Source organism: Hordeum vulgare, chromosome 4H, assembly GCF_904849725.1.
Source record: "Hordeum vulgare subsp. vulgare chromosome 4H, MorexV3_pseudomolecules_assembly, whole genome shotgun sequence".
Lineage (NCBI taxonomy): Eukaryota > Viridiplantae > Streptophyta > Magnoliopsida > Poales > Poaceae > Hordeum > Hordeum vulgare.
Window position 1 is genome coordinate 474,104,837 of NC_058521.1, and position 27,570 is coordinate 474,132,406.

Consider the following 27,570-nt stretch of genomic DNA (forward strand, 5'->3'; position numbering starts at 1 on the left):
CCAAGGAAGAACTTCTACTCTCTCATCAGGGACATGTCAAGTTCTTTGGTCAGGAGTGCGGCAAATTCTTCATTAAAGGTTGGTCAGGAGAACCAAAGATAATATCTTCAACATACAATTTGCATATGAACAAACTCCCATTGACCTTATTTGTGAAAAGAGTGGGGTCAATTTTCCTAATTTCAAACCCACAATCATGCAACATCTCGGTAAGGTGCTCATACCACACATGTGGGGCTTGTTTAAGGCCATAGAGTGCCTTATCGAGAACGTATACATGATCGGGGAACTTGGGATCCTCGAACCCTGGGGGTTGTTCGACATATATCAACTCCTTGAGGGGTGTTGGAAATATGCCCTAGAGGCAATAATAAAATGGTTATTATCATATTTCCTTGTTCATGATAATCGTCTATCGTTCATGCTATAATTGTATTAACAGGAAACACTAATACATGTGTGAATGAATAGATCACAATGTGTCGCTAGCAAGCCTCTAGTTGGCTAGCTCGTTAGTCAATAGATGATCATGGTTTCCTGATCATGGACATAGGATGTCATTGATAAAGGGATCACATCATTGGGAGAATGATGTGGTGGACAAGACCCAATCCTAAGCCTAGCACTAGATCGTATTGTTCGTATGCTAATGCTTTTCTAATGTCAAGTATCTTTTCTTTCGACCGTGAGATTGTGCAACTCCCGGATACCGTAGGAGTGCTTTGGGTGTATCAAACGTCACAACGTAACTGGGTGACTATAAAGGTGCACTACGGGTACCTCCGAAAGTGTCTGTTGGGTTGGCACGAATCGAGATCGGGATTTGTCACTCCGTGTGACGGAGAGGTATCTCTGGGCCCACTCAGTAGAACATCATCATGAGCTCAATGTGACTAAGGAGTTAGTCACACGATGACGTGCTATGGAACGAGTAAAGAGACTTACCGGCAACGAGATTGAACAAGGTATAGGTATACCGATGATCGAATCTCGGGCAAGTTCTATACCGACAGACAAAGGGAATCGTATACGGGATTGATTGAATCCTTGACATCGTGGTTCATCCGATGAGATCATCATGGAGCTAGTGGGAGCCACCATGGGTATCCAGACCCCGCTGATGGTTATTGGCCAGAGAGGTGTCTCGGTCATGTCTGCCTGTCTCCCGAACCCGTAGGGTCTACACACTTAAGGTTCGATGATGCTAGGGTTATAGGGAATTGTTATACGAGATTACCGAAAGTTGTTCGGAGTCCCGGATGAGATCCCGGACGTCACGAGGAGCTCCGGAATGGTCCGGAGGTAAAGATTGATATATAGGACGGATGGTTTCGGACACCGAAGTGTTTCGGGCATCACCGGTAACGTACCGGGACCACCGGAGGTGGTCCCGGGGGACCACCGAAGGGGGGTGACGACCCCGGGAGGCTAGATGGGCTAAGTGGGGAAGGGAACCAGCCCCTAAGTGGGCTGGTGCGCCCCCCACCCAGCCCATGTGCACCAGAAAAAAAGGGGAAGGGGGGAACCCTAACTAAGGTGGGCCTTAGGCCCACCAGAGGGGTGCGCCACCCCTCCCCCTTGCCCTGGCCGTCACCCCTCTCCCATCTAAGGGCTACCGCACCCCTTAGGGGTGGGAACCCTAAGGGCTGCGCCCCCTCCCTCTCCCCCTATATATAGATGAGGTTCGGGGCTGTTTGAGACACGGTTTTCCCTCTCCCTCGGCGCAGCCCTGCACTTCTTCCTCCTCCTCTCTGCCGGCGTTTGGCGAAGCCCTGCCGAGAGACCTCGTCTCTCCACCAACACTATGCCGTCGTGTTGCTGGTCTTCTTCCCCAACCTCTCCCTCCTCCTTGCTGGATCAAGGTGCGGGAGACGTCACCGGGCTGCACGTGTGTTGAACGCGGAGGTGCCGTTGTTCGGCACTAGATCGGAATCACTGCGAGTACGACTCCATCAACCGCGTTCTAGCAACGCTTCCGCTTAGCGATCTTCAAAGGTATGAAGATGCTCTTACCCCTCTCTCGTTGCTGGTCTCTCCATAGGAAGATCTGAACATGCGTAGGAAAATTTTGAATTTATGCTACGTTACCCAACAGTGGCATCCGAGCCAGGTTTTCTATGCGTAGATTCTATGCACGAGTAGAACACAAAAGTTGTGGGCGATGGTTTGTCAATTTGCTTGCCGTTACTAGTCTTATTCTTTTCCGGCGGTATTGTGGGATGAAGCGGCCCGGACCGACCTTACACGTACGCTTACGTGAGACTGGTTCCACCGACAAACATGCACATAGTGCATAAAGGTGGCTAGCGGGTGTCTGTCTCTCCTACTCTAGTCGGATTGGATTTGATGAAAAGGGTCCTTATGAAGGGTAAATAGCTTTGGCATATCATTGTTGTGGCTGTCACGTAGGTAAGAAGGCGTTCTTTCTAGAAACCCAAATCAGCCACGTAAAAACTTGCAACAACAATTAGAGGACGTCTAACTTGTTTTTGCAGGGTTTGACATGTGATGTGATATGGCCAAAGTTGTGATGTTGCATGTATGATGTATGAGATGATCATGTTATTGTGATAGGTTTCACGACTTGAATGTCGATGAGTATGACAACCGGCAGGAGCCATAGGAGTTGTCTTAATTTATTGTATGAGATGCAACGCCATGTGCTTACTACTTTTACTTCATTGCTAACGGTTAGCCATAGTAGTAGTGATAGTAGTAGTTGGCGTGACGACTTCACGGAGACACGATGATGGAGATCATGATGATGGAGATCATGGTGTCACGCCGGTGATGATGATGATCATGCGATGCCTGAAGATGGAGATCGAAAGAGCAAAGATGATAATGGCCATATCATGTCACTGTATGATTGCATTGTGATGTTTATCATGTTTTACATCTTATTCCTTAGAACGACGGTAGCATAATAAGATGATCCCTCTTAAAATTTCAAGAACGTATTCCCCTAAGTGTGCACCGTTGCGAAGGTTCGTTGTCTCGAAGCACCACGTGATGATCGGGTGTGATAGATTCTAACGTTCGCATACAACGGGTGTAAGCCAGATTTACACACGCGAAACACTTAGGTTGACTCGACGAGCTTAGCATGTACAGACATGACCTCGAATACAAGAGACCGAAAGGTCGAACATGAGTCGTATGGTTGAATACGATCAGCATGAAGTTGCTCACCATGGTGACTAGTCCGTCTCACGTGATGATCGGACACGGGTTAGTCAACATGGATCATGTATCACTTAGATGACTAGAGGGATGTCGATTTAAGTGGGAGTTCATACTTAATTTGATTAAATGAACTTAATTGTCATGAACTTAGTCTAAAAGTTGTCTTTATAAATATTGTAGATGTCCAACGTCAACCTCAACTTCAACGCATTCCTAGAGAAAAACAAGCTGAAAGATGATGGTAGCAACTATGCGGACTGGGTTCGCAACCTGAAGCTCATCCTTGAAGCAGCTAAAAAGGCTTATGTCCTTAATGCGCCGCTAGGTGACCCTCCCGCTCCCGCAGCAGCGCAGGACGTTCTAAACGTCTGGCAAGCGCGGAGTGATGACTACTCTCTGGTCAGGTGTGGCATGTTATACAGTTTAGAAACGGGGCTCCAAAGACGTTTTGAGCAACACGGGGCATATGAGATGTTCCAAGAGCTGAAGCTAGTTTTTCAAGCTCATGCCCGTGTCGAGAGATATGAAGTCTCCGACAAGTTCTTCAGCTGTAAGATGGAGGAGAACAGTTCTGTCAGTGAGCACATACTCAAAATGTCTGGGTTACACGGTCGTCTGACTTCACTTGGAGACGAACTTCCGGATGATGCTATCATTGACAGAATCCTCCAGTCTCTCCCACCAAGCTACAAAGGCTTTGTGCTTAACTACAACATGCAAGGGATGGAGAAAACCATTCCCGAGTTGTACTCGATGCTCAAGTCTGCAGAAGTAGAAATCAAGAAGGAGCATCAAGTGTTGATGGTCAACAAGACCACTAGTTTCAAGAAAGGCAGGGGTAAGAAGAACTTCAAGAAAGACGGCAAAGCTGTTGCAGCGCCCGGTAAACCAGATGCCGGGAAGAAGAAAAAGAACGGACCCAAGCCTGAGACTGAGTGCTTCTACTGCAAGGGAAAAGGTCACTGGAAGCGGAACTGCCCCAAATACTTAGCGGACAAGAAGGCCGGCAACGTTAAAGGTATATGTGATATACATGTTATTGATGTGTACCTTACCAGCGCTCGTAGTAGCTCCTGGGTATTTGATACCGGTGCTGTTGCTCACATTTGCAACTCAAAGCAGGAACTGCGGAATAAGCGGAGACTGGCCAAGGACGAGGTGACGATGCGCGTCGGGAATGGTTCAAAGGTCGATGTGATCGCCGTCGGCACGCTACCTCTACCTCTACCGTCGGGATTAGTTTTAAACCTTAATAATTGTTATTTAGTACCAGCTTTAAGCATGAACATTGTATCAGGGTCTTGCTTAATGCGAGACGGCTACTCATTTAAGTCAGAGAATAATGGTTGTTCTATTTATATGAGTGATATGTTTTATGGTCATGCTCCGCTGGTGAATGGTTTATTCTTGATGAATCTCGATCGTGATGTTACACATATTCATAGTGTGAGTACCAAAAGATGCAAAGTTGATAACGATAGTCCCACATACTTGTGGCACTGCCGCCTTGGTCATATCGGCGTTAAGCGCATGAAGAAGCTCCATACTGATGGACTGCTAGAGTCTCTTGACTTTGAATCATTTGACACATGCGAACCGTGCCTCATGGGCAAGATGACTAAGACTCCATTCTCAGGAATAATGGAGAGAGCCACCGACTTATTGGAAATAATACATACTGATGTGTGTGGTCCAATGAACGTTGAAGCTCGCGGTGGTTATCGTTATGTTCTCACTCTCACCGATGATTTGAGTAGGTATGGGTATATCTACTTGATGAAGCACAAATCTGAGACGTTTGAAAAGTTCAAGGAATTTCAGAGTGAGGTTGAGAATCAACGTGACAGAAAGATTAAATGTCTATGATCTGATCGTGGAGGAGAATATTTGAGTCACGAGTTTGGCACACACCTAAGGAAGTGTGGAATCGTTTCACAACTGACGCCGCCTGGCACACCGCAGCGCAACGGAGTGTCTGAACGTCGTAATCGCACATTATTAGATATGGTACGATCTATGATGTCTCTCACCGACTTACCGCTATCATTTTGGGGATACACATTAGAAACTGCAGCATTCACTTTAAATAGGGCACCGTCTAAATCCGTTGAGACGACACCGTATGAACTGTGGTTTGGCAAGAAACCTAAGTTGTCGTTTCTTAAAGTTTGGGGCTGCGATGCTTATGTGAAGAAACTTCAACCAGAAAAGCTCGAACCCAAAGCGGAGAAATGTGTATTCATAGGATACCCTAAGGAAACTATTGGGTATACCTTCTATCTTAGATCCGAAGGTAAAACCTTTGTTGCCAAGAACGGATCCTTTCTAGAGAAAGAGTTTCTCTCGAAAGAAGTAAGTGGGAGGAAGGTAGAACTTGATGAGGTAATTACACCCCCTCTCGAACAGGAAAGTAGCGCAGCGCAAGAAGTTGTTCCTGTGGTGCCTACACCGACTGAAGAGGAAGTTAATGATGATGATCATGAAGCTTCGGATCAAGTTACTACTGAACCGCGAAGGTCCACAAGGGTACGCTCCGCACCAGAATGGTACGGCAACCCTGTGATGGAAATCATGTTGTTAGACAACGGTGAACCTTCGAACTATGAAGAAGCTATGGCGGGCCTGGATTCCAACAAATGGCTTGAGGCCATGAAATCCGAGATAGGATCCATGTATGAGAACAAAGTATGGACTTTGGTGGACTTGCCCGATGACCGGCGAGCCATAGAAAATAAATGGATCTTCAAGAAGAAGACTGATGCGAACGGTAATGTAACCATTTACAAAGCTCGACTTGTCGCAAAGGGTTTTCGACAAATTCAAGGAGTTGACTACGATGAGACTTTCTCACCCGTAGCGAAGCTGAAATCAGTCCGAATCATGTTAGCAATTGCCGCCTTTTATGATTATGAAATTTGGCAAATGGACGTCAAAACAGCGTTCCTTAACGGGAACCTTAAGGAAGAGTTGTATATGATGCAACCAGAAGGTTTTGTCGACCCTAAGGGTGCTAACAAAGTGTGCAAGCTCCAGCGCTCCATCTATGGGCTGGTGCAAGCATCTCGGAGTTGGAACATTCGCTTTAATGAGGTGATTAAAGCGTTTGGGTTCATACAGGTTTACGGAGAAGCCTGTCTATACAAGAAAGTGAGTGGGAGCTCTGTAGCTTTCCTCGTACTATATGTGGATGACATATTATTGATGGGGAATGATATAGAGATGTTGGAGAGCATAAAGGCCTATTTGAACAAGAGTTTTTCAATGAAGGACCTTGGAGAAGCTGCATACATATTAGGCATCAAGATCTATAGAGATAGATCGAGACGCCTCATAGGTCTTTCGCAAAGTACATACCTTGACAAGATATTGAAGAAGTTCAATATGGAAAACTCAAAGAAAGGATTCTTGCCAGTTTTGCACGGTATGAGATTGAGTAAGACTCAGTCGCCGACCACGGCAGCAGATAGAGAGAAGATGAGTTCTGTCCCCTACGCTTCAGCCGTGGGCTCTCTAATGTATGCCATGTTGTGTACCAGACCTGATATAAACCTTGCAATAAGCTTGGTAGGGAGGTACCAAAGTAATCCTGGTGCGGAACACTGGACAGCGGTCAAGAATATCCTTAAGTACCTGAAAAGGACTAAGGAAATGTTTCTCGTTTATGGAGGTGACGAAGAGCTCGTCGTAAAGGGTTACGTCGACGCTAGCTTCGACACAGATCCGGATGACTCTAAGTTACAAACCGGATACGTATATGTGTTGAATGGTGGGGCAGTGAGCTGGTGCAGCAGCAAGCAAGAAGTCGTGGCAGCATCTACATGTGAAGCGGAGTACATAGCTGCTTCAGAAGCGGCTCATGAAGGAATTTGGATGAAGGAGCTCATCACCGACCTTGGAGTGGTTCCAAGCGCGTCGGGTCCTATGACACTCTTCTGTGATAACACTGGAGCCATTGCCATAGCCAAGGAGCCCAGGTTTCACCGGAAGACCAAGCACATCAAGCGCCGCTACAACTCCACCCAGGACCATGTCCAGAGTGGAGTGATAGATATTTGTAAAGTACACACGGATCTGAATATTGCAGACCCGTTGACTAAACCTCTTCCACGAGCAAAACATGATCAACACCATGATGCTATGGGCGTTCGATACATCACAATGTAACTAGATTATTGACTCTAGTGCAAGTGGGAAACTGTTGGAAATATGCCCAAGAGGCAATAATAAAATGGTTATTATCATATTTCCTTGTTCATGATAATCGTCTATCGTTCATGCTATAATTGTATTAACAGGAAACACTAATACATGTGTGAATGAATAGATCACAATGTGTCCCTAGCAAGCCTCTAGTTGGCTAGCTCGTTAGCCAATAGATGATCATGGTTTCCTGATCATGGACATTGGATGTCATTGATAACGGGATCACATCATTGGGAGAATGATGTGGTGGACAAGACCCAATCCTAAGCCTAGCACTAGATCGTATTGTTCGTATGCTAATGCTTTTCTAATGTCAAGTATCTTTTCCTTCGACCGTGAGATTGTGCAACTCCCGGATACCGTAGGAGTGCTTTGGGTGTATCAAACGTCACAACGTAACTGGGTGACTATAAAGGTGCACTACGGGTACCTCCGAAAGTGTCTGTTGGGTTGGCACGAATCGAGATCGGGATTTGTCACTCCGTGTGACGGAGAGGTATCTCTGGGCCCACTCGGTAGAACATCATCATGAGCTCAATGTGACTAAGGATTTAGTCACACGATGACGTGCTACGGAACGAGTAAAGAGACTTACCGGCAACGAGATTGAACAAGGTATAGGTATACTGACGATCGAATCTCGGGCAAGTTCTATACCGACAGAGGGGTGCGCCACCCCTCCCCCTTGCCCTGGCCGCCACCCCTCTCCCATCTAAGGGCTGCCGCACCCCTTAGGGGTGGGAACCCTAAGGGCTGCGCCCCCTCCCTCTCCCCCTATATATAGATGAGGTTCGGGGCTGTTTGAGACACGGTTTTCCCTCTCCCTCGGCGCAGCCCTGCACTTCTTCCTCCTCCTCTCTGCCGGCGCTTGGCGAAGCCCTGCCGGGAGACCTCGTCTCTCCACCAACACCACGCCGTCGTGTTGCTGGTCTTCTTCCCCAACCTCTCCCTCCTCCTTGCTGGATCAAGGTGCGGGAGACGTCACCGGGCTGCACGTGTGTTGAACGCGGAGGTGCCGTTGTTCGGCACTAGATCGGAATCGCTGCGAGTACGCCTCCATCAACCGCGTTCTAGCAACGCTTCCGCTTAGCGATCTTCAAAGGTATGAAGATGCTCTTACCCCTCTCTCGTTGCTGGTCTCTCCATAGGAAGATCTGAACATGCGTAGGAAAATTTTGAATTTATGCTACGTTACCCAACAAGGGGACCATTAAGAAATGCACTCTTCACACCCATTTGATATAATTTGAAGTTATGATGAGAAGCAAATGCAAGCAACATGTGAATAGATTCAAGGCGAGCAACGGGAGAAAAGGTTTCACCGTAGTCGATGCCCTCGACATGGGAGTAGCCTTGTGCTACCAATCTTGCCTTGTTACGAATGACGGTGCTGTTTGAATCTTGCTTGTTCTAAAATATCCACTTGGTTCCAATGACATTGTGGTTCTGCTTCGGTATTGGCACCAATCTCCACACTTTGTTGCGCTCGAAGTTGTTGAGTTCATCATGCATGGCTTCAACCCAGTCCATGCCTTCGAGCGCTTCTTGTACCTTTAGGGGTTCAATACAAGAAACAAATGCATGATGGGCACTAAAGTTTGATAATTGTCTACGAGCGGTCACCCCTTTCATTAGGATGCCATAGACATTCTCTAACACATGTGAATTCTTTATGAGCTTGGCAGCAACCTTGGCGACACGTCTTTCTCGAATCTCCTCAGGGGCAAGTTGAGGAGGAACCTTTTTGTGACCTTTACAGCCTTTTAGATCTTGCTCTTGATCTTGAGCTTGGTCTTGATCATGAGATTGGTCTTGATCTTTAGGATGCTCTTGATCTTGAGCTTGCTCGATGGTGTGAGCTTGATCAAGGACATCACTTGGTGAAGAACCATCATGTGGTTGATCTTCTCCTTGATCCTGATCACCCGATTGAGGGCCTTAACTTTGTTCTTCAGAAGCATGTGATTCTTGCGTCGGTGATGGTTCCACTTGAGTGGAACATTGTTCTTCTCTTTTGTCCACAAGGGGTTCCTCAACGGGTAAGAAGTGCCATGTTGGAAATATGCCCTAGAGGCAATAATAAACTGGTTATTCTTATATTTCTTGTTCATGATAATCGTTTATTATCCATGCAATAATTGTATTGAATGGAAACACGAATTCATGTGTGGATACATAGACAAAATATTGTCCCTAGTAAGCCTCTAGTTGACTAGCTCGTTGATCAAAGATGGTAAAGGTTTCTTATCCATAGACAAGTGTTGTCACTTGATAACGGTATCACATCATTAGGAGAATGATGTGATGGACAAGACCCAAACTATAAACGTAGCATATGATCGTGTCATTTTGTTGCTATTGTTTTCTGCATGTCAAGTATACATTCCTATGACCATGAGATCATGTAACTCACTAACACCGAAGGAATACCTTGTGTGTATAAAACGTCGCAACGTAACTGGGTGACTATAAAGGTGCTCTACAGGTATCTCCAAAGGTGTCCGTTGAGTTAGCATGGATCAAGACTGGGATTTGTCAATCCGTGTGACGGAGAAGTATCTCGGGGCCCACTCGGTAATACAACATCACAAAAAAAGCCTTGCAAGCAATGTGACCAAAGAGTTAGCCACGGGATCTTGTATTGTGGAACGAGTAAAGAGACTTGCAAGTAACTAGATTGAAATAGGTATGGAGACACCGACTATCCAATCTCGGGCAAGTAACATACCGAAGGACAAAGGGAATGATATACGGGATTGTGTAAATCCTTGACATAGAGGTTCAACCAATAAGATATTCGTAGAATATGTAGGATCCAATATGGACGTCCAGGTCCTGCTATTGGATATTGGTCGGAGAGTGTCTCGGTCATGTCTGCATAGTCCTCGAACCTGCAGGGTCTGCACACTTAAGGTTCGATGACGATATAAGTATAGTTGAGTTGTTATGTTGGTGACTGAAGGTTGTTTGGAGTTCTGGATGAGATCACGGACAGGACGAGGTACTCCGGAATAGTCCAGAGGTAAAGATTGATATATGGTATAATAGTGTTTGGTCTCCGGAATGGTTTCGGAATTCACCAAAAGGGGTTTCGGATGTTTCCCGAAATGTTCGGGTACGAGAACACCTTTATTTGGGCCGAGGGGGTAAAGCCCACGAGGCTTTAGGATGGTGCAAAAGGAGTTTTTTGAAGGCCACAAGCCAGATGCCAAGGACCCTGGTGTTTGGGGCCAGACGCCGAGGACCTTGGCGTTTGGTCCTCGAGTCCGAGGAAAACTCTTGCCTTTCGTGCCAAACCAACTTCGAGGAAGTTTTTTCTCAAAGAAACGACCCCACGGCTCATCGTATAAATACGGGGGCAGGGCTAGCACCTAGAACACATCAAGATTTCCCCAAGCCATGTGCCGGCAACCCCACTCCTCTAGTTCATCCTTCGTCATAGTTTTCGTTGTGCTGGGCGAAGCCATGCGCAAATAGTTTCACCACCACTGACACCACGCTGTCATGCTGCCAGAACTCATCTACTACTTCACCCCTCTTGCTGGATCAAGAAGGCGAGGACGTCATCGAGCCGGACGTGTGCTGAACGCGGAGGTGCCGTCTGTTCGACACTAGATCGGGAAGGATCGTGATGGGATCGCGGGACGGACTGTGATTTGGATCGCAAAGATGTTCGACTACATCAACCGCGTTATGTATGCTTCCGCTTAGTGATCTACAAGGGTATGTAGATTCACTCTCCCCTCTCGTAGATGATCATCACCATGGATAGGTATTGCGTGTGCGTAGGAAATTATTTGTTTCTCATGCGACGTTCCCCAACATGTCCCACACCCATTCTTCTTATGGGTTGGGGAGGAATTTCAGCATCTACACCACAAAGACCACTTTGCTCCACTTGGGAGCCATTATTCTCATCAAACTCCATGTTATATGTATTCTCAATGAGTCCATTGGAGTTGTTGAGGACACGGTAAGCATGAGAGTTTGTAGCATAACCAACAAATATGCCCTCTTGAGCTCTAGGTTCAAATTTAGACAAACGAGCACCTTTCTTAAGAAAGAAACACTTACAACCGAACACCTGGAAGTACTTGAGGTTGGGCTTGTGACCGGTAAGAATTTCATACGGAGCCTTGTTCAAGACTTTGAGGAGGTAGAGGCGATTAGATGCATGACACACTGTGTTGATGGCTTCGGCCCAAAAGTTATATGGAGATTTAAATTCCGCCATCATGGTTCTTGCCGCATCTATCAACGTCTTGTTCTTCCTTTCCGCTACACCATTTTGTTGAGGGGTATTTGGTGCAGAGTATTGATGCTTGATCCCTTCATCACTAAGAAACTCATTCAAGGTGTAATTCTTGAATTCAGTGCCATTGCACTTCTAATCATCAATATCTTTGCCTGATGTTGGCGTTAACTTCATTGGCAAAGTCGATGACGGTTTGTTGGGTCTCACTCTTCCTCCTGAAGAAGTATACCCAAGTATATCTTGAGTAATCATCCACTATCACCAAGCAATACTTTCTTCCCCCAAGACTATCGAAAGATGGAGGACCAAAGAGATCCATGTGGAGGAGCTCCAAGGTCATCTTTGAGTATATGGTAGTCGTGGGGCGGTGAGCTGTCTCATGTAGCTTTCCTTCAATACAAGCAGTGCAAGCACGACCTTTGGCAAAACTCACATTTGTTAGTCCAAGAACGTGATCCCCTTTGAGGAGACTTTGCAAAGATCTCATATTGAAATAGGCTAACCGGCGATGTCAAAGCCATCCCACATCAACTTTAGCCATTAGGCAAGTCATGGTCTTAGTGGGTCGCTCCAAAAAGTTAACCAAATAGAGATCATTCTCGAGATGCCCAACAAAGGCTACTTCAGTAGTCTTGCTCCACCAAAGGGCCACTGAGTCAACACCAAAGAACGTACTAAAACCCATGAGTGCAAGTTGATGAACAGAAAGTAAATTATATGCAGGGGTCTCAACAAGCATGACCTTTTCAATGGTAAGTTCCAAAGAAATTACTACCTTGCCAAGACCCAATACCTTTGAAATTGCATCATCACCAAAGGAGACTTGGGTGGACACGGATGGGTTGGGATGAACGTCCACCACCTAATTCTTTCTTCTGGTCATATCATTTGTTGCTACGTTATCAAGCAACCATGACACTCCACCGGAAGGAAACTCCTGCATAAGATCAATACTTCGATTTAGGTACCCATTCTTTAATGGGTACACTCAGGTTAGTAATAAGGGTCTTGGGAACCCGAATAGACCATTCAATGTACTCATTAGGAGAACCAACAAATTTAGAAAAGACATTCAGATCACTTGCACGACATAAAACATAAGAGGGGTTAAATTCGCCGACTTTGTTGGGAAGGAGGGTTTTGTCCTTCTTGGCATTACCACCCTTAGCTTTACCCTTCTTCTTCTCATGAGTACCCTCTCCGACTTTAACAAATGTTTCCTTAAGTGGGGGAGGTTGCTTGGTCTTGATCTTCTTGTTCTTCTTGGACTTGGGTGCAACCCAACTCCTTCCTTTGCAACCACTTCCTTTTGATTTCTAAAAAGGTCATTAAGATTCTTTTCGCCTTGAATGCATGTCACAAGGCCTTTCTCAAGTTGCTCTTTTAATTTAGCATTCTCCTTCACAATATGTACTTGGTCACAACATGGGTTGGTAGCATGGGCATTATCAATTAATACGAAAGGAGAACATGTGGCTATTTCCTTAGTGAGTTTTACTTGGAGTTGAACATGAGACTCTTTTAAAGAAGCATGAACAGTCGTCAAGGCCTTGTGAGCCTTGTCAAGTGTGGAAATCTATTCCTTGAGTCTATCAAGGTCAACCCCAAGTGCACCCTTTTCGGATTGGAGCACACGAGTGAGAAAAATAGCATGATCATGATCTTTTTCTAATTTAGCAAGGTCATCATTGTGTGACACCTCAAGAGCCAAACTATGCCCTTGCTCTTTCTCAAGAGCAATGGAAAGATCCGCTATCTCATCAACATAGTCATGACTATGTCCTTGTAACATAGAGATAGTTTTTTCATAAGTTTCAGTGAGGTCATTAGCCTCTCCTAGTTCCTCCAAGAGAGCAACAAAATTCTTATTGGTTTTACCATTCACCTTTCTCATGAATCTATTATAGGAATTTTCCTCGTCAACTACCTCCTCGTTTTCATCTCCGCTATCCATAAGAGACGGGGTAGTGGAGATGGTAGTTGATGTTGGTAGTTTCGATGTTGGAGGTTACCTTGTTATATGCCTTGACCATAAGGCACTTGGCAACGCGGTTCTCGTTGGGGCATTGAAGAGGGACACCTTGCTTGGAGAAGAGGATGCAATGGCCACTGTGGCCATCCCCATCACTTCACCACTTGAATCGTCGGCATAATCCTCATCAGAGAGGTACTCTTCTTGAGCCACCAACACCTTTTGCGGTATCTTATTGGAGAAGTTGTTATTGTTGGGGAAGGGCTTTGCCTTGTCTTTGCGAATAATCTTGCCACCATTATCTTCCCTCTTCTCATACGTATAATCTACCATAAAGTGACTCACATTGCCACAATTGTAGAAAGTCCTCAATGCTGCTTTCCCTTGGACCAACTTGAGTTGTTCTTGGAGAAGTCGGGCCTTGAGTTTCTCTTGTTGCCCCAAAATTGCCTTGAAGCAAAATCCATGTGCTCGCGGTAAGCATATTTGGTGTCTTCGGGGAAAGCTTCCTCTTCTTCTTCATCATCTTCCTCCAAAGTTGCCTTGGCCTTCAAAGCAAGGCTGGGAGAGTGTTTTCTTGACCATTGGACACGATCTAGAGCATTGTGAGTGGTCTTGTTTAATATGTTCATGGCAATAGAGTCGTCCGACACATCGCTAGAGGTAAAGGAGTGAAAATCCGGCAATAGGCGGATGGCGGAAGACGTGGACTTGTTGAAAGGCATGATAGCCTTGAGAAACTCCCGCTTGATCCAATTGTCATCCACATGCTTGCTTCCGTGATCTTGAAGAGCAACGACAAGAGTTGTAACTCTTCGGTAGAGCTCGCAAGGGTCCTCATCCTCAATCATAGCAAATTCATCGGCCTCATCAAGAACTACTTCATAGTTAGACAGTTGGATACTTGTGCTTCCCTTGTACATGTAAATAATGTGTTCCCAGCAATCTTTGGCACGAGTGAAGGGACGCAAGTGAGCAAGATCTTCAATGGGAATTGCATCTTGAAGGATGAACAAGGCGGAGTTATTGAGCTGATTGTCAACCTCTTCTCTTGGAGTGAGCTTGCTTGGATCATGTGGGTAGTAGCCTTGCTCAATGATTCTCCAAATTTGAGTTGAGATGTGATTCAAGTGAGCCTTGATACAAAAAACCCAATTAGCAAAATCATTCTTAAAGATTTTAGGAGGAGGACCAAGATTAATAATATGCGGAGGGTGAACCGGTCCTCCATAGACAACTGGAGGAGGAACCGAGGCAAAGGTATTTGCCCCACTCGTTCCTTGAGGAAATTTATTTCTATCACTACTAGCATTTTCCTTTTTGGCATTGGTCCCCAAATCTGACGCTATGGGATTAACCACAAGCAACAGATCATTATCTCTTGGTGATCTTAAAGGCATAAGCCCTACTCTGTGTGTGCACAAGATTAATATGGAACTGGATGCCAAACTAGTCGTTGATCATGAACGTCGCTTCAATCCTAAAATGAAGGAGGTGGTAAGAACTGAAATACTAAAACCTCTAGAAGCAGGTATAATTTATCCTATTGCTGATAGTAGATTGGCAAGCCCTCTTCATTGTGTTCCGTAGAAATGTGGTATAAGTGTTGTTCCCAATGATAAAAATGAACTCGTTCCACAAAGGGTAGTGACTGGTTATAGGATGGCGATTGATTTTAGGAAATTGAATATATCCACTAGGAAATATCACTATCCCTTGCCTTTCATTAATCAAATATTAGAAAGATTATCTAAGCACACACACTTTTGTTTCATTGATGGGTACTATGGATTTTCTCAAATACGTGTGTGAAAAGAGGACCGATAGAAAACCATCTTTACTTGTCCTTTTGGAACTTATGCTTATAGATGTATGCCTTTTGGTCTATGCAATGCACCTCCTACCTTTGAAATATGTATGACTACTATATTCTCTGACTTTTATGAAAATATTGTTGAGGTTTTCATGGTGATCTCTCTATTTACAAGACTTCTTTTGATGATTGCTTGAGCAACCTTGATCGAGTGTTGCAGAGATGTGAAAAACTAATCTTGTCTTGAATTGGGATAAGTGCCACTTTATGGTGAACGAAGGTATAATGCTTGGGCATAAAATTTCCAAACATGGCATTGAGGTGGAAAAGGCCAAAGTTGATGCAATAGAGAAAATGCATTGCCAAAAAGATATCAAAGGTATAAGAAGTTTCATTGGCCATGATAGGTTCTATAGGCATTTCATTAAAGATTTCTCAAAGATTTCTAGTCCTTTAACTAATCTTCTTCAAAAAGATGTTCCTTTTTATGATGGTTGTGTAGAATCCTTTGAAATACTTAAGACAACCTTAATTTCTGTGCTTATCGTTCAACCACATGATTGGAATTTATCCTTTGAAATTATGCGTGATGCTAGTGATTATGATGTGTGTGCAATCCTAAGGCAAAGAATAGATAAGAAATTGAATGTTATTGATTATGCTGGTAAGACCCTAGATGATGCTCAAAGAAATTATGCTACTAGTGAAAAGGAATTTTTAGAACTTGTGTTCACATGTGTTAAGTTTAGACCTTACATTGTCGATTCTAAAGTAACTATTCACACTGATCATGCTGCTATTAAGTACCTTATGGAAAAGAAAGATGCTAAACCTAGACTCGTTTGATGGGTGTTACTACTCCAAGAATTTGATTTGCATGTCGTTGATAGAAAGGGAGCTGATAACCTTGTAGCAGATAATTTTTCTAGGATGGAAAATGTTCTTGATGACCCAATGCCTATTGATGATAATTTTCCCGATGAGCAACTTGTTGTTATAAACACTTCACCTAGTACCCCTTCGTATGCAGATTATGCTAATTACATTGCTGCTAAATATATTCCGCCTAGTTTCACCTATCAACAAAAGAAAAAAAATCTTCTATGATATATGACATTACTTTTCGGATGACCCACATCTTTATAAAGAAGGAGTAGATGGTATTAGTAGATGCTGTATACCTGAGCATGAACATGAACACATATTAAGGAAATGCCATTCTGAAGCTTATGGAGGACATTATGCTGGTGATTGAACAACACACAAGGTACTACAATCTGGTTTTTATTGGCCTACTCTTTTAAAGATGCCCGTAAGTATGTCCTTTCTTGTGATGAATGCCAAAGAGTTGGCAATATTAGTAGACGTCAAGAAATGGCTATGAATTATTCACTAGCTATTAAACCATTTGGTGTATGGGGTTTGGACTTTGTGGCACATTTTCCTTCTTCGAATGGATATACTCATATTCTAGTTGAATTTGATTATGTGACTAAATGGGTAGAAGCTATTCCAACTAGTAGTTATGACCATAACACTTATATTAAAATTCTGAAAGACATTATCTTTCTGAGATTTGGTGTCCCAGATACTTAATGACTGACGGTGGTTCACATTTTATTCATGGTGCTTTCCGTAAACTTCTAGCTAAATACGATGTTAACCATAGGATTGCATCCCCTTATCATCCTCACTCTAGTGGACAAGTTGAAATGAGTAATCGTGAAATAAAATTAATCTTGCAAAAGACTGTCAATAGGTCTAGATTGAATTTTTCTAAGAAACTAGATGATGCTCTTTGGGAATATAGGACTACTTACAAGTATCCTATGGGGATGTCCCCAAACAAAATGGTATATGTAAAAGCTTGTCATTTACCTCTTGATCTAGAACATAAATCTTATTGGGCAATTAAGAACTTAATTATGGTTTCAAACTTGCCGATGAAAATAGGTTATTTGATATTAGCACATTAGATGAATGGAGGACGCAAGCCTATGAAAATGCTAAGTTATTTAAAGAGAAAGTTAAAAGATGGCATGACAAGAGAATTTTAAAATGAGAATTTAATGTAGGAGACCTAGTGCTTTTGTACTACTCTTCTTTCAATTTTTTTGCAGGTAAACTCCTCTCCAAATGGGAAGGACCCTATGTTGCCGAGGAGGTTTATGGCTTCGGTGCCATAAAAATTATTAACTTCGAAGGTAAAAACCTGAGAGTGGTGAATGAGCAAAGGATGAAACATTATATTTCAGGTACGCCCATTATTGAGGAGACTAATATCATCCAAGTCATAACACTGGAAGAGCACATAAAGGAAGTCTTTCGGAACACTCCAGACACCTAAAAAAGGGGTAGGTATGTGGTACGATAAGTAAACCGATTCCAAAAATTCCAAAATAAATTATTTTCTAACAATTATGGTATTTTAGTAAAATTACAAAAATAAAATGGAGTCCAGGGGACCCACGAGGGTGGCACAAGCCAACAGGGCGCGGTCCCCACTAGTCGAGCCCTAATGGCTTGTGGGGCCCTCATGCGCCTTCCGAACTCTCACTTCTTCCCAAGCACGTATTCTCGTCCAGAAAAAGTCAACATATATACCTCTAGTTATTTTGACTATCGCATTGCTAGATTTTCCTCTCTTCTTCTTTTGGGCTATTTTTCTGACAGATCGGGGAATATGTATTCCCAAGATTCAGATGGAGAGAGCTATGTGTCTCACTATTCCGTGGACCCGAAGATCTTTGGAGATTATTACACTTACCTATGGTCCTCGAGCGAGGAAGAAGGGGAGGATTTGGAAGAAATAGAAGAGGCTAGTCCTCACACCGGTTGAGATAAAGAAGAAGCTCCTTTCCCTCAACTTGAAGATATGCATGTGGAATTCAAGAAGTCAAGCCTCCCAAAAAGGGTAAATAAGTCTAAGATCTCAACTACACCACCACCATCACCCAAGAAGGATGCTTGAGTACTTGGGTATGGGCACCACCCTTGGCTTATGCAAAAGGGTATTAAAGCTTGAGCAAGAAAATGATGACTTGAGGGAGGAAAATTTTATCCTCGATGTAAGCTGGAGAAGAAGTACTCAACTACACCACCACCATCACCCAAGAAGGATGCTTGAGTACTTGGGTATGGGCACCACCCTTGGCTTGTTCCAAGCTTGGGGGATGTGCCCCGATATCGTATCACCATTAGTTACATCCTCATTGCTATCTATTTTAGTTCAATCCTTAGTTGTTTTGTGATTTAGAGAAATAAATTTCAAGTTTGCGTAGCTTATCATTTTTGCTTTGAGTTCCATCTACCCTTGTAATCGAGTATGCGAGTTATATAATAAAGATTAGTTGAGTTTTTTTGGATTACCCGTGGGCACCCATCATCATAGCATGTCAATAAAAATAAAGATATAGGCCCTATGCTTACTCCATGAGAAGTAATGACTTCACATAGTAGAGTATAAGTGATGAAGGTTGTTGAAAAAAACATACTATTAATCATTGTTACAATCCAAGCAAGACTATGAAAGAGGAGAGAAGATTCTCATATAAATACACTATCTTGGACATCTTTTATGATCGTGACCCCTCATCAAATATTACATCATGAGCAAGTGTTAACGTAGGACATGTAAGACAACATAATGGTGATGGTATTTCACATTCATATAGAAGTTATATGGTCATGGATCTTTTAACATGTGATTCTTGTTTTAGATCTTTTGCTAGCCCAAAAACTTCGCACTAAGTAGAGATACTACTTGTGCATCCATGACCGCGAAACCCAGTTTCCTGCCATGAGCGTCCACTATACCTAACCATGGATTCAGTAAGATCCTTCAAGTAAGTTGTCATTGGTGCACGAGGCAATATAATTTTTCTCCTAAATATGTATGATCTTTTACTACAAGGGAAAGTAAACTTTGTACGATCTTGTGACAGCAAAAAATAAAAGTGACATGCTACATAATAAAGTTTGCTATCAAAAGGGGAATATAAAGTGATGTTCCTTTGCATTAAGAGTTTGCACAACCAAAAACCCAAAAGCGCATGAAAACCTCTACTTCCTCTGCGAAGGGCCTATCTTTTACCTCTGAAAGTTCACTCTTGTGTGTGAGTCATTAAATTCCTTCGTCTTTATACCTATTAATTCTATAGTGGGAATCATCATGTGTTGAGGAAAGATTCAAACTTATGTACCCAAGTTAATGTAGATTTTCATGATTTATTATTGTTGACATTATGCTTGAGGTAAATGAGTTGGGCGGCAAACCATTTAAGCCCCTATCTTCCTTTGTGTCCTATGAAAACATGAGCTCCAAAAATATGACTTGAGTATGAGAAATCGTAGAAAAATAAATGATAGTTCAGTATGTGAACTTGCTAATAAGAGAGCCCTTAGATGGACTCTCCTATGAAATATGTTTAATTATGATTGTCCTATTGACTCAGAACATAGTTTGTTGCTTGTCAACAAAAAAATATGCTTCATACTCTACTATTTGTGAATGGATTGTTACTTGTTTATGAGAAGTTATATGCTAAAATACTTGCTGCTATGTTATTATTCATGATTCTCTCGTGCCCGTTTTTTATCGACTTCTCCCTCTCAAATCATGTGGCCATTATTCTCGAGCTCGACTTTCGCTCGAGGACAAGCAAGGTTTAAGCTTGGGGGAGTTGATACATCCATTTTGCATCATGAATCTTTATTGGCATTTCTCTTATTATTGTCCATTATTTACTTATATTATCTAATTCTTGTGCCTTTTCTCTCTAAATATGCAAGGTACATCACAAAGAGGGAAATATCTAAAAACTGGAATTCTAGATCGAGAAACCGAGAAAAAGGTAGAAAAATCAAGTTGCTCCACATGACCTGAAACTTCACGGAGAGTTTTTATAGAATATATAAGAATTATGAGGCAAAAAATACACCGGAGAGGGGCAACCACCTGGGCACAAGCCAACAACCCCCCCAAGCCGCGCCCTTATGGCTTGTGGGGCCCCTGTTGGCCCTCTGATGCCTCTGTTCTCCTATATGGTGTGTTTTACCCTACAAAAAGTCAGGACATAACTTTCGGGAGAAAGTGTCGCCGTCTTGAGGCGGAAACCTCGGCAGAGGCCCTTTTGCTCTCTGGCAAAACAATTCTGTCGGAGGAATTCCTCTCCGGGAGGGGGAAATCGAACCATCGTCATCACTAACGCTTCCTCCTTCGTGGGAGGACCAATCTTCATCAACGTCTTCACCAGCAGTATCTCATCTCCAACCCTAGTTCATCTTGTGTATTCAATCTTTGTCTCAAAACCTTAGATTGGTACCTATGGGTTGGTAATTGTGTTAATTACATCTTGTAGTTGATGCTAGTTGGATTACTTGGTGGAAGTCATAATGTTCAGATCCTTAATCATATCTGTTACACCTATGATGTTGAACATGTTGATGAGGTGTGAGTAATTACTATTGTTCCTGAGGATATGGGAGAAGTCTGGTTATAAGTAATCATATATGGTATTCGTTCGATATTTTGATGATATGTATGTTGTTACTTCCTTTAGTGGTGTCATGTGAAAGTCGAGTACATGACACTTCACCATGTTATGGGCCTAAGGGAAGTCATTGTGGAGTAACAAGTAGATGATGGGTTGCGAGAGTGGCAGAACCTTAAACCCAGTTTATGCGTTGCTTCGTAAGGGGCTGATTTGGATCCACATGTTTCATTCTATGGTTAGATTTATCTTAGTTCTTCTTGCATAGTTGCGAATGCTTGCAAGAGGGGTTAATCATAAGTTGGTTGTTAGTTCAAGTAAGAACAACACCTTAGCACTGGTCCACCCACATATCAAATTACCAAAGTAGCGAACGTGAATCAATTCAATATGATGAATATGACTAGACATAAATTCCCATGTGTCCTCTAGGGCACTTGCTTTATATAAGAGTACTTTCAAGCATGGCCTTTGCTAGAAAAAGGATTGGGCTACCTTTGTGCACCTTTTTTACTATTGTCACTTGTCACTTGTTACGAATTATCTTCCTACAAAACTATCTATCACTATTACTTACAACACTTGCAGAGAATACCTTGCTGAAAATTGCTTATCATTTCCTTCCGCTCCTCGTTGGGTTCGACACTCTTACTTATTGAAAGGACTATTATTGATCCCGTATACTTGTGGGTCATCAGGGCCCCTCGAGTCTCTCCCGACTCCATTATCTATCTTATAAATTCTCACATATCCCCGAAACCCTAGAGGCAGTCCCGAAACACTTTATACGCCACCGCAAGTCCTGATACTATGGGAGGCCATCAGGAGCTCCGTTCCGGCACCCTGGCGGAGGGGGATCGATCACGGAGGGCCTCTTCATCAACCTTTCTGCTATCATGGTGATGTGTGAGGAGTTCACCACAATCCTACGGGTCCATGGCTAGTACCTAGATGGCAATCTCTCTCTCTCTCTCTCTCTCTCTTGATCTATGAAAGCACAATTGCTCCCTAGGGTGGTTTTGATAATTGATCGCAACATATGCATCATTAGACTAATGTGTTTTCCAAGTATATTTCAGAAAAGTTCGAAAGATGCCATGGCTTATGGTTTATGTGGAGATACCCCTTGATGCAAGAAAGGAATAATATTGGCTCAAGCTTCAAGCTAGAATACTCTTCATTTTATTTTTGTGAGAAATCACTTGTGAGTCCATAGGAAAGCCAATACTATTAAAAGGGGTTGAGGTAGTAAAATGAACTGATTGGTCAAATGCTCAAAGTTAGCTACTAAAACACTCAGTCATTTTCCCACATATCCACTATGTCAAGTTCCACATTCACAAATTCGGTGTCACCAACATTTCCACATCGGACTCATCGAGTTTGAACCTCAGACAGAACCCTAGCCATTCCCACCAAATCAGTGCAACCAAAACTACATCGGTCCTACTGAGTTCAGTGTGACCAACACTCTGCTGCCAAGATACACAAAATCGAAATTTCCGAGTTTGAGTATCGGTGCCGCCGAGTTTGGCCATCTAACCGTTACTCACCTTTTCGGTGCCACCGAGTTCTATATATTGGTCTCAACGAGATTCAGAAGTTCACACTTTTAGTACTAGTCAGTACCATCCAGTTGTCCACTTTGGTGTCACCGAGTTTGCTCTTTTGTGTGTAACAGTTGGATTTTGGCTGTTGTCTATATATACCCCTTCACCCACCTCTCATTCATGGGAGAATCACTCAGAACACACACTTCATTTTCAGATCCATTTTTTGAGAGAGAACCACCTACCCATTTGTTAAGACCAAGATATTCCAATCCAATCATTTGAAACTAGATCTCTAGCCTCCCCAAAGTGCTTTCCACCAAATCAACCTCTCGTACCCATTCATATTCTGTGAGAGAGTGATTTGTGTTGTGGAGACTATCTTTAGTACCTTTTGGAGTGTGGTTCCTCCTAGATTGGTTAGGTGTCGATTGGGAGCCTCCTACTTTGTGTTGTGGAATTGAAAAAAGGTGTTTGTAAGGGCAAGCAGATCGCCTACTTCGTGAAGATCTATTGTGAGTAAGGCTAGTCCTCCGTGGACGTAAGCCGTGGTGAGATAAACAAGATCGCTTCTTTGTGGACCCTCAGTGGGTGGAGCCCTCCGTCGACTCTTGCAGTCATTACCCTCCGTGGGTTGAAGTCTCCACCAACATGGATGTATGATAGCGCCACCTACCGGAACCATGCCAAAAATCATTGTGTCAACCACATGCATTTGATCTCCCTACCTTACTCCTCTATTTACACTTGCATGTTTACTTTCCGCTTCTATACTATTAGAACTGCATGTGTAGGGTGTACTTGACTTGTCATAACTTCTATAGCTGCCTCTCAAGTAAAATTGGGAAAAAGGCAAAAAAAATATCTTATCAAGTAGTCTAATCAACCCCTCCCCCTCTAGACATACTTTCGATCCTACAAGTGGTATTAGAGCTTTGGTCTCCATTTCATTGGTTTAGCAACCTAGGAGAGTATGGCATCTAGTGAGGGAAATTTTCATCGCAGAGGTCCTTACTTCGTTGGCACTAATTTTGCTAGTTGGAAGCATAAAATGAAAATGCATATACTTGGCTTTCATCCTTATGTTTGGGCTGGTATTCGTGTTGACGTGCAAGGTAACTTCTTTGGATAAGGGCATGAACTAGATTGTGATGCGATAGCTGATGAACTGAAGATGTTGCAACTTAATTCTCAAGACCGTGATATCATCTTCAACTGCCTTTGCCCCGAAGAATTCAACAAAATCAGTCATCTTGAGAATTCAAAAGAAATTTGGGATACTTTGGTTGATATGCATGAAGGTGTTGATTCCGTCAGAGAATTTAAGTTGGATGTGCTTCAGAAGTGAGCTTGAAAAGTTCAAGATGAAGGATGGTGAAGGAGTCACTGAAATGTACTCTAGGCTAGCTCTCATCACCAATGAGATTGCCGGCTTAGGAAGCGAAGAGATGACTGAAAAATTCATCATCAAGAAGATACTTACAGCTCTTGATGGCAAGTATGACATAGTGTGCACATTGATCCAAATGATGCCAAATTACAAAGATCTCAAGCCAATTGAAGTCATTGGTAGAATTGTTTCTCATGATATGTCACTCAAGGACAAAGATTAGCTGCAGAACAAGTCAAGTGGTGCTTATAAAGCTTCATGTGATGCTCCCGCTACTTCAAAATGCAATCTTGTCACTGATGAAGAGATAAGCCTCATGGTCAGAAAATTCAACAAGTTCTACAAGAGTAGAGGCAAATATAGAAGCTCAATTCAAGACATGATGAGAAGCGTTCGTCCAATTATGACCAAAACTGCTACAATTGTGGGAAGCTCGGACACTACTCCAATGAGTGATCGGTTCCCTACAAAAGAAGAGAAGAGTCACCTCATAGAGAGAGAAGGAGTGGAGAATATCACTATGAACAAAGACACTCACGGAGAGGCAAGGAATCGGAGAAGAAGGACAAATACACCAAGAGCAGTTCAAGAAGAAGACATCAACCTCATGTTGGTGAATGGGTCTCTAGCTCCGAGTCTGATCACCACTCCAAGAGAAGCTATCACTCCAACTACGACTATAGTCAAGATGAATGTCTTGTCGGGATTGCACTTGTTTCCACCAACTCCTACGACTTATTTGATTCACCAAATGAGGGAGTCAGAAACTGCTTCATGGCTAAAGGCCCCAAGGTATCACATCTTGAGTATCTTAATTTCAATAGTGATGGGGATGACTTGTTAGGAGAAGATGACTTGCTACTAGGTAAAGCTAGTGAACACACTGAAAGTGAACTTGCTATTTATCATGCTAGTCAAGAGAAATAAAATGATGATGATAAGAAAGAAATTGAATGACTAACTCAAGAATTAAAAACTCTTAAGTTAGCTCATGAGACTACTCTAGAAGATCATAGAGAGCTTACCAGAACCAATGAGGAGCTACGCTTCAAGAATCTCAACTTGGAGCAAGAGCATGAGTTCTTAAAAGCAAGCAATGATGATCTTTGGAAGAAGTCTTCTTATCTAGCCAAACGATTACTCTTGTCTAACTTTGCTACACAAGTTAAACCTAGGAACACTAGTAACAAAGGCAAGAAGGTTCTTCATCTAGTAACAATAATGCTAAAGCTAAATCCAATAATGTTGTTGATAGTACCTCTATTGATTCCACTAAGGATTCTCTTAGCTAAGTTACACTTGAGCAAGAAAATGATCTATTTAAAGGGATTATAGCGAGAGGTGTCTTCAAGAGCCTTGTCGGAAGTAAGCAATTTGAGGAAATTGTGTGCAAGCAAGGAGGACATCGCAAGAAACAAGGTGTTGGCTACTTCAATGTCAACAGAGATGTTTGGGAATGAGGTCCATATCCCACTTCCAAGTTTGTTCCCCAAGAGGAGAAGTCCACTCCTTCCGAAGGAACAAGCTCACAAGATGGACTTCTACCACAAGACCACAAAGGCAAGGGAAAGCTTCAAGATTACATTGACCTATTTTAAGAAGAACCCCAAGCTAAGGTGAAGTGGATTCCCAAGGATACTACTAGCTCTACCTCAACAAGTGCTACCACAACTCCAAGGATTCCCATCAATTTGGTGTGGATTCCCAAGAGGAAGAACTAGAAGTTCTTGAGGGGTGACTCTGCCAATGAAATTCACTCTTATTCATTTTGGCAAGAGCTATATGCAATCAACCTCAACCATATGCATAGGTTCGAGGAGTCACAGATTCCCTCAAATTTAAGCAAGGAACAAGGTAATTAATGCATCTTTGGACATTATCCCATGTGTGCTTCACTCCATGTCCATAGATATTCTTGCATACGTTCCTTTTGCTTTGGGACTAACCCATGTAGGTGAAAAGAGTATGAAAACAACAAGGATTTCCACTACTACTTCACCTACTTAAAGTCTTCTACGACAAAACCCAAGGTTAGTTGGTCCCTCTTAGTGGGGATATCATATCAAGGGGGAGCTTTACTCTAAGACTTGAGTATAAGTATATCCTAAGGATATGAACACATTAGTGCTTATGTAAAAGTGGTAACCCCACTTGTGCTTAAAGATGAGTATGGCCTATGATCAAGTAATACTTGGCTCCTATGTCAATATACTCATATATAGATGACTTTGTCATCGCCCAAGTGCTTGATAGCTGCTAGGATGTGTGTGCATGTTCACCATGTTTTATTTGTCTTTCGTATTGTGTGAGCATGTTGGTCTGCATGTGTTTGATCATTCAAGGACATCCAATTATTGTCATTTGGATTTTGATTGAACTTTTGCCAATTGTATGGACAAGAATGCCTAGGGACCTACTCTAGCTATCTATGCTATCTCATCTCAAGTTCTATGCATGCTTCATCACAAAACTTGAACAAGCACTTGTCGATCCTTATGTGTGAAGGTGCACTCGGAGTTTCGTATCGTCTAAGGCTGCCTTCCAAAACCTCTTTGAAAAACTCGATGTGACCAACTCCACAAACTCGGTGCCATCGATTTTTCAAAGTTGATCAGGTTTTCCTATTTCGGTACCACCGAAATCGCTAACTCGGTTACACCGGGTTTCCCTATCTACTCACAGTTGAGGAACTCGGTGGCACCGATTTTCCAATCTCGGCGACACTGACAATGCACGGGTATATATATATATATCCACGGACCGAATCTTTTGACTCCACTTCGTAAAAATTGTTTCGTTCGCCAAATCCTCGCTGCCTCCGAGACCCCAGGTCATCGCCTTTGTCTCCCTGAGCGCCACCGCCTCCGGGATACACCGTCGTCGATGCAATCTGCTCTGTCATCGTCGTCGTAGCCGGATCGCCACCAAGTTAGGATACAGATTCGATTTCCTTTGCCTTCCCCTATCTGATTTTTACACATTGGGAAAGTTTCTCTTCGAGCCACCATGTGCAAACTCTTCCTTCCATCAGATGAATCTCATAGTGTAGAAGAAGTAGAAATTTTGGATCTGGTCTACCGTAGCATGCAACTCGGTGAGACCGAGTTTGCAAAATCGGTACCACTGATTCTTGTTTTAGGGTTCCTCGGAAGCAACTCGGTGAGACCGAGCAGCTCTTTTTGGTGCCACCAAAAATGACTCCCAAGTTTGTGTTAAGCGAGTAAATCTACTCGGTGACTCCAAAAATGCCAACTCGGTGCCACCGATTTACATCCTGGAGAAGATCATACCCTAAGTTTCAAACTTCAAATTTTCAAAAACATCTTACTTTTGTGATGCTGATCCATTCTGTCTTTCCTATATCCACTTCATAGGTTCTGTTGTTTGCTACTGAGCGTGTCTATCAGTATGTCAGGTTCAGATGATAGTCGAAATGACTTCAAAGAGCAGAGTGTCGAGATGGACTCCGACACTAGTCCAGAGAAGACTGCTTCAGAACCAAGTTCTCCCAGTTCTCATGGCTTGCCCAAGGCAGCCACCGGGCAAAGGAGGAACATTATTTCTGATGAGGAAGACTCATACTTTTTGCTAGAAGAAACTTCAGCCCCTCCTAAGGCTCCTCCAATGAAAGTTGTCAGGAAGATATCTGCTAGTGTTGCTGATCTGAAGCACCTAAATATGCCAAGAGGGAAAAGTACTTTCCAAGGAT